The sequence below is a fragment of the Nothoprocta perdicaria genome, unplaced genomic scaffold, assembly GCF_003342845.1.
Source record: "Nothoprocta perdicaria isolate Ctin4 unplaced genomic scaffold, notPer1 scaffold_93, whole genome shotgun sequence".
Classification (NCBI taxonomy): Eukaryota; Metazoa; Chordata; class Aves; order Tinamiformes; family Tinamidae; genus Nothoprocta; species Nothoprocta perdicaria.
In genome coordinates, this window is record NW_020456232.1 from 1,418,029 (window position 1) to 1,433,151 (window position 15,123).

Below are 15,123 nucleotides of genomic sequence, written 5' to 3' on the forward strand. Positions count from 1 at the left end.
TTTTTTTTTTTTTTTTCCTTTTTGGCAACTGTGGGGATACAGTCTGAATCAGCAAAGCTGCTTTAAAGGGACACAGTCAAGTCCAAACCTTTGCAAAATTATTTTCTTTCTTTTTCTTTCTTTTGCTTTCTTTCTTCAGGTGAACTGAGGTAGCTGCACACACCAGGGCTGAACTCCCTTGTGATTTTTGCAACCCATTTCTCTAGGTTCTTCTGTGTTTTCCCTTTTCCTTTTAGCTCTGCAGAAGSCAACAGAAAACAAGCCATGAACAAATTCAGTCGCATAGCTGGATGAGAAAAGCAGTAGAAGAGGCTGGCCACAAAATACACTGAATTAAACACAGCATGTCTCTAGAAAAATGGTTAAGCTATGCCAAAAAAATGTTATTTGATATTTTGCACTCTTAGAGCACTTAGAGATCTAATAGCACTTTGGGAAACCTTTTCAGACATTGTGTATTAGTATTAAAAAAAAGCTCCTTTTCTTGAAGAATGTATATAATCAGTATAGGACGAGTCTACAGGGAATGCATTYATTATCATATAGGTAAGAGAGTGTCAGTATGTAACAAGCTGTTTCAGGTTTAATCCCACTGCCGTCAAAGTGCAACATTGTACTTGGAGTTTAATGCTTCAACTTCCTGGTGAAACACTATTGCCGTGGTTGTTTCTGGGGGGCGGTTTAAGCTCCCGGTTTAGCATCTGGGGAAACGCATTTAGCTTCTTGTATTGAAATACCACRCTATTTCCATCACAAAAATGCCACTTTTAGCTAGCTAGTGGCTGCTGGTTTCAGCAGTGGTAATCAAACTTGTTTAGAAATGTATCGATGAGCTTTTTACAATGATTTTTTCTCTTATATTTTGTATTGCCAATAACTAAATTTGTTCTGTATTTTGAACTAGATGCATGTGAGTAGAAGTGAAATAAAAGTATGTTTAAACCAGGTATAATCTAACTGCAGCTCTGTACATTTTGTTAAAACAAGAAAAGCTGCTGGCATTTAGGCCTTGTAATGAATTGTGAAGTGACCACGAGTCAGAGCCTCTTATTAAAATTAAAACAGATTGGAGAGCGTCAGAAGAAAGGGGAAAAAAAGGCAGTTGTGTGAAATTAAATGTCTGTGTCCTGCGGTTTGCCATCCTGTGTTGTTTTTGCTCGTAGCTGGTTGAGTAAATGTCTCTCCAGAGCTGCCTCCTTGAACTTGCAGCCGAGCAGTTTTGTTCCGGCGTAACATCTGCTCGCGTGAGAATGGCCACTACCCTGCTGCACCTTCCCAGCGCTGTCTCACGAGGAGAAAAGAAGGGATGGACTGTTCCCTAGAAGCACAGATTCGCTTTGTGGTTAATGTTTTCTAAAATGGTTTAAAAAAAAAAAAAAAAAAAAAATCGATGACTGCCAAGAAAAGGGAGGGTGTGAAAAAGCTGAATGCTTTATGTGATACATTTGAAAGTGTTTGCTGGCCTTAGACTGGCCCCTGGGACCATAGCTACCATGGTTAGCTATTTACTTCCCACCATGTAACGGGACAAGCAGATTGGGGTAAATCAGTGGTGTGGTTTTGGAACATGCTATGTTGGAATTGCTGTTCACGTTTCAAATATAAACAGTGAGAAATGAACTACCAGTTTCTGGTGCACCTTCCCGAAAGAAGGAGGGTTGCTGTGTTGTGCTGGGTGTTCCCTGGAAGATCCCTTAGCCAATTGCATTTTATATTAATGATTTCAAGTGCTAGCATCTGCTGGCTTGCAGCCGTGGAAGGAGTATCTGTTCTCACCCTCTTCCATCTTCTCATCCATGGCACGTTCCCTGGTACCTGCACTGGTTGCACAGGCTGTGGGCTGGAGGCTGCGATTGCCCCTTCTTGGCTGTTGTGCATGCAGCAAGAGACAGCTCAGCTGCACTTTCAGCCAGAAAACAGCTTTTTATGAAAATTATTAATTTGCTTTAAATAGTCAGAAGCACTTTAAAATCCTGGAAAATATAATTCCCACCTGAAATAGAAGTGAAAGCATCTCTAGAAAGTTCACGATAGTATGATTCCATAGTTGTGAGGTCCCAAGACAGAAGTTCAATTAAAAATGATCCCTTTCCTTATTACAACCTCTGAAAAGACATCCTTCTAAAGCTTTGTGGCTAGCATTGTAGATTGTGTAAATTCTCAGGCCTTTTGCTAATTTGCATGCTGATAAGTTTGTGGTATCTGTTTTGTTTATATTGCAAAAATGCTGCTGCTGTTTATTGCCTTACCTAAATTACTCTGATTTCTCAGATAAATATAATGCATTCGCTGTAGGAAAGAAATCTGAGAGATTTATTTATTTGCAAATAGATAATTTTGGTGGGTGTACCTATGACTAATTAATATGCTTTTCATAAGATATAAGCACCAGGCTCCGAATTATTTGGAATCTCTATGGGAATAGCCTGCTGGTTTCAGAAATTCAGCCAGCTCAGGCTTGCTTTGCAGATCTCAAAAAGCCGATTTGCTTTTCAGATTAGCTGTAAGGCCCCTTGAGGTGAGTTGGGAAGTTTTTCCAACTCATGACTGTGCACGGTTGGGGTCAGATGTAGGACATCTAGTTAGTGTGTATGATACTAGCAATAAAATGGTACACATTTTTTTAGTTAATAATTTCCTAACTGAGCTCAGGAAACCTAAGTGCAGTTGCCCTTAATCCACCACTTATGTGGTTTGTGAATGTATTTTCAATCATGCAATTCCTTTGGCACAAGCAGATGAAATGTAGTTTCTCTGTTGCCTCTGGAGCTACTGGGGAGTAGCTGCCTATTTAGCTGCTGCCTTTGTGCGTCTGTGAATCCTACCATCCAGTTTCCATCTCCTTGGAAAGAAATGGCTTATGCTCTGCAGCCACTATCATCCTAGTTGGCATCAGTGAACAAAGGAGAGTTTTCTGGTTGCTGCATTTGTGGATTAATATGTGAAATATTCCAGGAAGAGATGCCAGAGACTCAAATTATGTAATGCTTTGAAGCCAACAGGAAGCCACCGAGTTGTGTGCAGCGTGTGTCACCAGCGACAGACCCATGTCCCTGGCAAGGCTCCGCTCCAGGAAGGAGCTGAGATTTTCCAAAGGTTTCAGATAAGACTGAGCACTTGAGCAGCAAGGCTCTTGCTGGAACAGGCTGCCCYGCCGACGGCCGGGCCTGGCAGCGGGCAGCCTTGCTGCGTGCTGCTGTACGCTGGTCGCGTGGCTTCCTGCCCCGAGCAGGGACCAGCTGGCACCCTCTTACAAAGAGCCAGCGTTAGAGCTAGAGTGATCCTGCCTTCCTTCCTATTGCTGAAAAACATTAAGGAAGAAAATACTATGTCTATATTGATATTTCACATGTGCAGGCTGCTGTATAGTGAGTTTAGGTCTAGGAAATGTTTAAAAATCATTGCTCATCTAAAAGTAACTAAAAAGCAAATACATTATGGTCACATTCTTTTTTTGGCACAAAATGAGTGAAGATTTGGTAGATAATGAGCATTTTGGGAGAGGATATATTCATGGACTAAAGTCATCACTGTGAGTAAATTAAGATTCTATTGGTCTCATCTTTGAAATCAGATGCTCGTACTCCAGAATCAGGCCTGAGGTCCTTGTGGAGATATTAGAGAATCAGTCTCCCCATGGGGAACTCGGGCAAGGGCTCTTCATCCCTAACCAAGTGTCATTAGTGAGCAAACAGTCGCAAGCTTTGAGATATGTGTTTCTGTCGGGTCCTTCTCCCTTACTGTTTCATAGTGACAGGTGGAATGAAAGCCTTGCATTCTACATCATTGTCAAGTCGCATCTTGCTTTCAGCTAAGAAAAAAAGAAATCAAAGATTCCGACTTTATCAACTGCCAGCAAGAAGCTGGGTTTGCTGTCTATCCTGTTGAAGAGTCATTATGGTTTATTTGAGAGTTTTGAAAACTTAACTTCTTCCCTTGCAAGTAACCCTTCCAAAGGGTTTGTTAAGTCAGGAGAAAGTAAGAGAGAAGCAATTTGGCAAAACCATGCTGTGTGTTTAAGGTAATAGAGTAATTTGGGTAACTCGTCAAGAAATGCATCTTACTTTTTGCAACAGCAGTTCCTAAAAGGATAAGAGCTTTTTCTCTTGGTGTTCATTGCACTTTAGTAGAAGGATTGAAAATTGCATTTCCGCTCTTTGACGTGAAACTGAAGATATATGTGAGTTCAGTGGCTGAACCCTGACRTARCCTATTTTCAGAGGGATTTTGTAGACTGTTTTTATACTGCTTMATTGTCCTAGTGCCCGAACCTTCTTGGAAATGCTACAGAACTCCTTTGGGAATTAGGAATATTTTATAAATGAGTGCAACCATACCTGGAAGAATGCTTGTCAATGAATGCGAACCTTCAGAACGAGACAGGTAGACTTGCCCAGTCTCATCTTTCCTGTAGGAGGCAGWTACATTTAATCACCATATTTTCTGAATGCCAGGGGCAAAACAAATGCATTTCTCAACATATTTCACATGTATGAACTGGCTGGAGAGAGCAGCAGCTTGCTGTAGGATAAAGTAGGCACTTTAAGCTGGAAGTCGATTTGAATACTTGGCCTTTTCTTGACTTTGGCWAATACCACAACTTGCAATTGCTTGGCTCCTTCTCTCTATGAGTAATTCTGATTTTACTTCTGGTGGGATAGATGATCTGTGATTTTGCTGGGTTTTTAGCCTTAGCAATCGCCTAATAACACCCATCCATATTTTTGCATTCGCAGTGATAGCTGCCTGGCCAGTTTCCTGTTCTGCTGTGAGTGCACTTCATTTACTTCTGAAGAAATCATGCTTTTGATTAGGGAAGAAGAGGAGGCTGAAGGTTGCCTGTCATCGTTTCACCTTGCATTCTTTCCAGGTTTTTTGACACTGCCACAGCATTCACTTTTTGATGCTGATTGATAGTGAGAACCGTAAAATCGCTTTTTTGCTTGCTYTGCCCTTACTGGTAGATGACTATTAAAAAATACTGAGACGTATCCTCTCAGGATCTTGTTTCAATATAAATGCTGCCCTTTTTGCTCCACTTGCAAGTACAAAATGTACAAGGATGCTTTCCATTAGCAGAGGAGGAACTGAGATCCTGCAGTTTTGATAGCACTATCACAGTACCCGGAATTGGCTGGTTCGCTCCGGAGAGGCATTACGTGCATCCCCAGGCTGTCATCTGTGCTAGACACAGTAAAGAACTGAGTTGCCAAAGCTGGTAGATATTAAACATTTTAGGAGTGCTTGGTTCAAGAACAGAAAATAGCACACTGTGGGTTTTCCTTTTCTTAGCTAGTATTCGTGGATCTTTAGGGGCAATCTGTGAAACTCCAGTGGTCTGCAGACCCCAAGTTGAATTCTAAYTGAGGGCCAGCTTGTGATGTGTCCTGGGTAGAAGAAGAGCCAGTGGCCTTATTTGTGTGCTGACCAGTGACAGCTCTTTCGACTTCAGCTTGGGGAAGTGAGTGCTCAGCAGTTCTGCCCTTGAGAGCCCGTGGTAGCTGTTTGGTCAGGGCTTTGGGAAGGAAGGACTGTACCATTAACAATCAGCTGTAAAAAGGAGCTAGCAAGGGATTTAAGGCCAACTGATTTGCTTTCTTGTTTGTTTATATTCCTTGGGAAAGAAGTGGAAGCTTCAGGGTTTTATTATTTTAGCCATAGAAGCAGCTATGGACCACGCTTGAGGCTGCAGCTGCAAGGTCAATAGTCAGTGACTGTGAGTTAAGGATTTCTCTGCATTTCTACCAGTCACTGAGACTCGTCCCTGGCTCCCAGTGTTTCTCTCACAGATTTTACAGTCTCGCTAAAAGGGCCATTAGAGATTTTGAACACAAACAAGCTTCTGAAGAAGTACTTAACTGGCAAAAAGAAAGATTTTTTGGGTATTTGTCTAACTAAGGAGAAACGGATTTGTGTTTTGCTGAATTTTACGACGTTGTACTCATCTGTTTACATGGAACATGAGAAATTTCAGAGCCCACTGGTAGTTTTTGCTCCAGAAAGCTGTAAACGATTAAAAAGAGTTGAGAACCARATTTTGTTTCTGTTAGGAGCATTAGGTGTGGTAGGATGCCACTGATTTCAGTGGGATTCTGCTGGAATTTGTGCTGATGTAACTGTGTTGAAATTTGACCATAATATGCTYGAGAATAAAAATATTCAAGGTGTATCTCTCAGCAAACTGGTAGGATAATCTGTATCAAAATATTCTTGTAATAACTTTGTTTTTCCTAAAATGTGTATTTGAATTAAAAAAAAAAGAATGTTTTCAATAGTGATTTTTATTTATAGCACTGATCTGGTTTTAGCTGTCCCAAAAAATAAGTGTAGAGGCACTTACTCTTTCATACACAGCTGCGAGATGGGGAGACTCGGTGATCCCTTCACATGTAATTTTTGGGATGATGAGACCAATGTGAAAGTTCATTASCACAATGAGGCATTTTAAGGCATTAAAAAACAAACAAACAAACCAAAGACACTGTGACATCTTTTGCTAAATGAACCCACTGTCAATATTTTAATTAAAATAAAATATCTAGCCATTATCCTCTTGGAGCTACTGTTTATATTTTAGAAAAGTTTGTTTTAATAGTTTTTGGCAACTTCAGAAGGTTTCAACATTAAAATCTTAAAATAGTTTACTGTTATTTGTTATTTGACACAGTCCCAAACCATTAAAATGGCTCTCCCTGCTTTAACTGTGACTGCCTTGGTTCTCAGGCCCCTTAGCGAACTACTTGGGCCGTCTCATGCACTTAGAGTTTCAAGACAAACACTAGACCCACCGCATGCTCTGGCCTTTCTTGGCTGTAGATTTTGGTTCCCTGAACCTCTGTTCCGAATCTCTCTGAGGCTTTGGGGTGTGTGTGTGTGTGTGTGTGTGTGTGTGTGTGTGTGTGTGTGTGTGTGTGTGTTAAAAAATATATGTTTTATTTCTCTTCTGTACCTCATAAAATGTAAAAGGTACCAGATCAGATTTCTGATCCTGAGCACATCCCTAGTGCATGATTTATATTTCAGGTTTTTGGAAGGTATTTTTAGATATTTTATTTATTTTAAAGATGAATTTTTTTCTTATTCTTCAGGAGCTCATTGCACAGATTCATTTGAAGGAACCATTACTTCATTAACCATTGAGTTGGTTAATCAATTGATTTATCAATGGTTAACCATAACCRTTAGTTAATTTCATTTCATTTACAAAACTGAATGCACTTTTTTWAAAAGATCTTCTTTTATAAAGTATAGGTATTGTATTTGGATTTGACTTGATTTTTGAGCTGTTTTGTCCTCTTTGTTGCAGATCCTGTATCTGTACTGTTTTGCTTGTTTAGTGCTCGTTATTGCATTGTTTATGTACATTCTGAGCTCTCATACATACAGATGACTTGGATGTAGAAATTAATTGCTTCTGTGCATTTAAAAGGCAGGAAAAGCAACAACTAGAAGGCAAATGGTGGTATTGGTAGAGAAGTGACAGCCATGAGATCTGTGCAATACCTCCTCGGGGGAAGCTTGGGCAAGAACTTAGGTTTTTTCTTCTCCTTGAAGTTCACTTCGTTATATATATTGCACAGCCCCAGACTGTATATTAACTACACAGGTAACTGTGTATTAATATGCACTATTACTGTTTTCTTCTGCATTGGAGGTTGTGTTCTATTTTCATAAAATATTTGATCAATTGCTTTTTTTCTTTTTTTTTTTTTTTTAAGGGAAAGGAGCTGGTTATCTACAATGGGAATTTCTACAGAATAATTCCTGATTGCCAAAAAAGGTAAGTGGGCTTCCCCATTCTCTTAGCACTTTTAAACATTTTTAGTAGATTTTTCTCAAGTGTGAAACATAGCTAATGATTTTATGCTGTGCTGTTAGTATTAGCAGAACGAAGAGCATCTTCTGAAAGAGGGTGGTCTAATAGTGATTGAGGTCCATGAGGAGCTAAATTCCTAAATTATTAGGAATAATTCCTAAATTATTAGGAATTTAGCCCAAAAGTCTGCAATATCAGAGCATGTAGAGGTCCTCTCCTGGAAACCAGACATCCTGATGGTAAGTAAAGAGTCTTGGTCTCTGTGGGGACAGGATGATAAGCAGTGCCACACATAGGCACTGTGGTTTAAACAGACCTGAGGGAAATAAAATCACTGAATATTTCCCTAGCACCACCTCTAAATATTAGCCTACTAGAGGCCTGAGGCTGGCAAACAGATGAGGTCCCTGAATACTCAGAATACCTCTGTGGAAACGGTTGTAAAACAATTGCAAGAGCTAAATTAAGTGCTCTCACTTCCGTGTGATGCCAGTGTTTTTCTCCAGATCTGAAAGTAGCAAAAAAGTAATTTTTCTCCACACTCAGGATTAGGAAACTTCTCCCACACCTGATTAAATCCATTTTACAGGTGTTTCTAATCTGAGTTTAGTTCATATATCCCATCAGCAGCCAAGCTGCTTTCCTCATTGACTTCTGGACTCTGATAGCTGTTCTTGCTCCAGAAGCACCAGATTCTCCCTTCTTCAGCATCCAGGCCCTGAGCAGACCAAGAAGGAATGTTGGGGCAGCTTTTACTTTTGTCTCTAAGCCTGAGTCGTGGGAGACCAGCAGGGAAGGTGCATTGCCCTCCTGGTCAAGCTGATCCATTTAGTTTAAATGAGCCCCATGAYTCTTGTCACCCTGGTGCATAGGAGCAGAGCTGCATGTGTAAGTACTGTAGAACTTCAGTCACAGTTGGTTCCGCTGAAATTTCTGGAAACAGCCATGGAGAGGCATTGTGTTTAATTTTTGTGGTTGTTTGTATAAAAATAACTATATGAGAGTTCTTTGATATGATCGGAGATGACTTTTCAGTTGAAGATTCTGATTGCTCTTCATGGGATCTCTTCAATGGGAGCTCTTCATTGTAGAAAATTTCATCAAAAAAAAGCCAGCAATGCCCAATGTGATGGCCCTGGTCTCTTATAATTTTAGGAATGGAAGTAATTTTATGGTGGTTGTAGGTAATCYTTATGTATAACAATGGTTTAGGTCATTAAAAAGCATTTCTGTTTCCTTGGTTTTTCACTTTTTGGTAGTCAGTTCATCCCCACGCTGTACCACAAGAACTTGGGAAATTTCTTGCACTGTGACTCAGTGTTCTACCACAGTTAGTTTGTTTATTTGTAAATGATTTAAAAAAAAAAAAAATTCTCCTGTGGACACAAGTGCAGTTTGTTTGAAAAAATAAAAATAAATGCATTAAAAAAAACTAAGCTACATTGGCTAGAAATAGCTTTCTCCTGTAGAAGCTAGTGTAAATATATCCTTAGAKCAAAAGTCTGAGAAAACAGGTGGGATTAACTTCTTGCCCAGGTGTAAGCCATCGGACTCTTGCTGAAGATGCGGAAGGATATCACACCATTGATGCAGTTGCAGGGGTAATGGGCTCATTTGTTAGAATAAATAAATAGAAGTAGGGGATGAATTGGTTTGCTTTATTGTCAGTAGCTATTTATTGTACTTGAGTGTTTTTCTTGCTTTTGAAACAAAACACTACACAATGGGAAAAGCCAATAACTTTGGAGGTAAGGAAGTTGGAGAAGCTGCTTTTTCCTTGGACTTATCTTTAACAATTTTAACATGGCATACACAGGTGAATGTTGTGGGTTTTATACAGAATCTTGAAAGTCCAAGACTTTCATAAAAAAAAAAAAAAAAAAAAAAAGGCAAATTCCAGAACTTTTGAATAAGCATAAAGTAAATATGAAGAGAATTTGGTCATTTACAAGAAAAAGAATAACAATAAACAGCATATTTATTCTATAGGCAGGCAGTATTTGAATCTGGCTATGCCCAAGGAACATTAATACATCCAAACCCAGGGGGTCAGCCAAGAGTTTGAGGGGAAAAAAATGAAGTACCTTCCTGTCTGAATGAAGCTGAAGGAAGGGAAAGATGCAAATTGTAGCCATTACAAAAGATGGATTGGACTGTAAAAATAAGAAAGTGTTTCCACTACTAAATCCTCTTCCCTTAATATGATTTAAAAATGTTGTTGAATAACTGATCCTCAACCCCGAGCTTGGGAGTATTTAATGATCTGTTAGCTAGAATGATGAAGGCAGGAATATTAAAAGCTAATGTGTTAGGTCCATTTATTTGTGCATAAGGCTTTCTTTTTATTTCTTTCCAATGTTTCTGGTCCTTTGGAAGAGCTACCAATCTCAAAAGAACTGTATCATTTTCCCCACTCCAATTTATGTATACATGTGAGCTTTATTTGAATCCGATTTTTTTTTTTTTAAATAGCTGAGGCTTCATAAATAATGTTGACTAGTTAAAAACAGTTTCTGTGATTGTGAAAGTACTTCCAAAGCCAACACAAACATTGGTAATGTAGTGTTTCACACACCAACATTACTGTAAGAGTCATTTACTGCAGGTTATGATATTACAGGGGTTACTGTCCGGACTTAAGAGGGCTGAAACCTCATGAACTATTTCTGTTCGGTTTAAGATCACAAATATTTTGAGATATTTCCTTATACCACAGTGAGTGTACAGTGACTCCATTGTCATACCTCCCTGGCTTATCCATGTAAACACTGACGTAATGGTTTTTAGCTCTAATGCATTTGTTTCCTGGTCATTGTATGGGGCATGGCAACCACTCCCCAAATGGAAGCTGCTCTCTACCAGAGAGCAAAGAAGAGAAGTTGGCTTTTTAGTGGATATCAGTATAACCTCTGCCAATTTGCTGAGTTTGTTACTCTCAAAATACAGAGATCATTAAACCTAACTTTAGACATGGTTCCCACGTAAAACTGGGTTGCTTCTTTCAGTCCCTGGTAGGTACAGCAGTTTAGATTTTTTTTGTCTATTTTCCATCTCTGATGTCTTTTTCTGTGCAGATTTGCTATATCTATGAGTCCTACTGCTGATTTGTTCTCCTAGTCAAGTTCATTGAACCTACAGATCTTGTGATTCTTTATGCATGTTAKTGCAGTCTTAGAGACTGAGTTCTTTAGATGTGACAAGTTGTCTGTTGTTCATAAGCAATGCGTGTGGCTGGCCAAGGTGGAGTGAATTTCCCTTCAGATGGACAATTTTTTTTTTTTTTTTAAATCTTTATTCTTAGCACTTTTCTAGGTCAGGAATGCTTAAAATATCWTCTGTCATTAAAACTTGGAGTCAACAGTATAAAACAAAAATAGAGAGGCAGAAGAAAAATAAATAAAGCTTGCTGCATCCAGATGAAGCATTGTTTTCCAAACATATCCTGCTGTATGTGATCGTGTACTCTTCATACTTTCCTTGGAAAGACTTTTGTTTAATTACAGCAATGTCCAGCGATGGATAGACGTTCCTTGGGGAGATGGGTGAGCATAGAAGGAGCAGAATATGCATACTGGTAAAAGGGGAGAAGTCTCAGGATGAGCAGGATTGAAAAGGAGAGCTAACTAAACTGAAAAGCAAGTGGTGACCAAAGCATTCAGGTGATTTATAGCAGTAGTTATTGTCTCAGTTGTCAGGCTTTCATAAGTCTCATGTACATTCCAACTGCTGCTGCTAAAGAAAGTAGTCAGTCCTCAACTTCACTCGCAGGTCACACCAAAAATCTGTGTACCTGGCAGGTGAATTTTATCAGGGGATTGATCTAGCTGAAAACAGACCTGCTAAATGAAATTGTGAAAGGTTCAGGTGAGTTGCTTTTCATTAACATGACAGAGTGAAGGTTAATGGGGAAGGAATAAATGACTGGTGGGCATCTGGGGAGGATGACTTAAGTTTGGCAAGCTGCAGCTTCGAACTGCTTGTTGTCATGRGAGAAGAAACCTGAGTGTATTCTACCATTTCCAAGGTGGGAATCTTTCAGTCTTAAGACATTTTAATGCAGAAAAAGGAGGAAAATAATAAAGGCTCTTGATTTTGGGGTTGTTCTTCATAACCATATGATTATTATAATTAGTAGTACAAATTAAAAGGAAATATTTAACCTTATTTTTCTCTTGGATGAGGCAGCAGAGAGGTCAGCATGAGATCTAATGTGGGGAGACAGATTATCCAATAGCTGCCTACTGGAAGATTCTGGTGCCTTCATCTGAGGCATCTGGTGCTGGCATCTGAGGCAGTACTGGACGAGACAGGCCTGTGATCTGATCCAGTCTGTCTGTTAGAGCCTTTGGTCCCCATATAACTTGCTTAGATGATGCAAGACAGCGACAGTTTCTTTTTTCCACCTTGACCTTCTTACATTTATGGATTTCTTCTTGTTGGAACAGGTGTGTATGTAAGAGGGTGTGTGCGATGTCAACCTGAATAATCACTTGTCTTTAGCCAAGAAAAGTTGTTTTTATTGGCTTGTTTTTTTTTATGACATCTTTAAAATTTTCACACAAGTGTGAAAATTTTTCCTTTAAGATTTATTTCCCAATTCATTCCTTCTAGGAAAAGAAATAAAATAACATCTGGTTTGTTTTGCAAAGGTGTAGAAGTGTTGTAAGAAACTAAGCTATGTTGTTATTCAATAAAATATTTGGTATAAATATATACTATAATATAAATATACAGAAATATATAGATAAATATAATATAAATCTATAAATAATATAAATGTAATATAAATATATAMAAATATAATATAAAATATCAGTGCCCTGAGTTAAAACCTTGTTTCTTAAAAATATTTGAAGTCTTGGTCTTGTATATCAAGATGAGCAATGTGGGAAGAACTACAGTGGGCGAGATGCCTGAAAAAGTGAGTTGCAAAATGGCATCTCATGTTGTAGTCCTTAAGGAAAGCTGAAGAAAATGAAATATATCAAATTCTGTTCTGTGCAGGCTCAGATGAGTTCTGTGCTGAGGTGGCTTAGCGCAAGAGGGCTCTGGGTTGTGGGGGTTTTTTGTTGGTTTGTTATCTCACCTTTTTTTTTYCCCCCCTTTCTTGGTTCCTTGCTTTCTGGATAGCAGGTTGGGTTGGCTCCTGGAGGAGACCAGATCACAAACTCAATTAATCAACAAGAGTAGTTGTCTGGAAGTGGAGAGATTGGGGTGGAAGCTACTGGAGGAAACTATTCCCCTTCCAGTTTCTCATTCTAAAATTAGATGGCATGACCATATGAAAAAGCTGAAGGGCAGTGGTGGGAGGGCAAGGCAGAGACGGCGGGTGACATTCCTGCCGTCCCAAGGGATCCCTTTGCAGTGAAGTTAGTGAGAGTTTTGCTGCTGACCTAAGCAGGGGTCAAATGTATGAGAAAGAGGGAAATGAGGTGAAATAATGAGCAAAACCACCTGAAAGGTATATGGAGAACTACAAAATAAATTAGGCAAATTGGAGAAGAAGGGAGAGGCATTAATACAAATATAGGAAATAACTATGTGGTGGGAGGGGAAGGAAGGTCATGGGTGCCATTGGGGTTATATAAAAGGTTTTATCTGTTTCTGACTCTTCTCCAGCTGAAACTATCTACCAAGCCCTATTACTGAAATACCAAGATTATTCACCCAGCAGATAGTTCCTTTTACATAGATGTGTATTCCTATAGCATATGGATAGTTCATTCAGCCTTAGAATGCTTTGTTTTTTGGTGAGGCCACAAAGAAAAATACCWCCTTCCTGCCAAAAGATACTTAGCATTTGGAAAGGAGTTTTATTTTCCTCGCAATATTCTCCAGCTTCTCTAAACCCCCAAATTATAGAAATTTTTATTGTTTTTTTCTGATTGCATTAGTGGTCAGGTGGAGATATTTRGTTGAATGTTCAAGCAAATAGATTCTAATCCAAGGCAAAATTCCATATTTGTTCTAGTGTTCATAGCTATTTTCTGTTGTAATTTTGTTACTCTATAAGTGACTGTTCTATTACAGAACAGGGAATGTGTGTGTAATGGATACAGAGCCTGCCCTATGGGCAGTTGTTTTCTGGAAAAAAAATGCCTTTTCATTGCAGTGCCTGTGAGAACAGAATCCGAAAAGATGGCATTTGCTCTTCTGCCCGAGAATGACAGGCAGTGTAGCTATCTGTGTAGCAAATCAAATTTCTGTTCAAAATTTCATTTATAATTATTGTGGTTATCAYGATTTCCTTTCTCTTTCTGCGTACATCCTCTTAATCTGCTAAGTGTAAATTTTCAGGCTCGACAGGTTGTATAAGCCAGAAAAGTAGGAAATAACTCCCTGAAGAACTGCTGCCAGATCTCTGAAGCACGTATTGAGTTATTGGATCCAAAACATGATGTGCAAGGGTTGCTCTGCCAAGTTATGAAAGTTACAGTATGTCGAGTGAAGAGACTAGTTATTTTGTGTAAAGCAAAGGGGAGAGACAGAGAAATATGGAATGTTGTTTACTGCCTAAGAGCACATATTCTACTTGTCAGTTGTTTATATTTTAAACTGTTGTTTCTTCACAAAATTAATAAGTCATATTAAACATTACAGTGAAAAATAGAGAATAAATCTACTTAGATTTCATAACTGCACTTTTTGCTGCTTGATCCCTACCAGACTTTGAAAATCTGGATTGTAAACAGGATCATTATGTGATCCTTTTGTAGTCGGAGCTAGCGGTTGGGAGTGTATCTTTGGAGCTGCTGTAGAGGTGCATGTGATGCCTGTGCTGATACAGACTGCCTGTCAAGATCTGCAGGGTCCTTTTCTCAGACACATTTACATCTGAAGGAATGTGACCATTTATATGTGTTTCACAGTGAGTGTTTTTGTAAATGATATCTCATCAGTTCAGACTGCCCTCACGTGAAGGAAGCAATGCTTTGCTTCATGAAGTCAGTAAGTCTTCAGGAAGTCCTTTCAGTAAGCTTTTTCCAGCAAGATGCTTGGCAATGTCTGCCTCGTGTTGGTGCTGAATGTTTCTTTGAAGTGAATTTTTTCAGCTCTCCTAATAAGACTTTGTTTTTCACCCACGTATATTGAGTCTTATCTGTGTAGCTACTTAAATCTCCCTCTGAAAGGCAGATGCTTCAATGCCAAGTCTTGGGGAAGGTTCATGGCCCAGATTAATTAGAATTTGACTTTTCTGAGTGAGGAGTTTATGCCCATATTTCCTCTCAAGAAGTCACTCTGCCTGTCTTTATTCTTGAAGAATAAAGATTTCATATCTGACATGGTATTTGGCTACAGTTGTTTTG

General features: G+C 39.1%; 1 protein-coding gene across 2 annotated transcripts in view; it reads left to right on the forward strand.

The window, feature by feature from the left end:
* Positions 1-15,123, forward strand: part of PLCB4 (phospholipase C beta 4) — a 190,301-nt gene that overhangs the window by 11,012 nt on the left and 164,166 nt on the right. For both annotated transcript variants that reach the window (XM_026052876.1, XM_026052877.1), the window contains exon 2: positions 7,719-7,780. The gene's annotated coding sequence lies outside the window, so the exon portion shown is untranslated. The remainder of the gene's footprint in view (positions 1-7,718; positions 7,781-15,123) is intronic.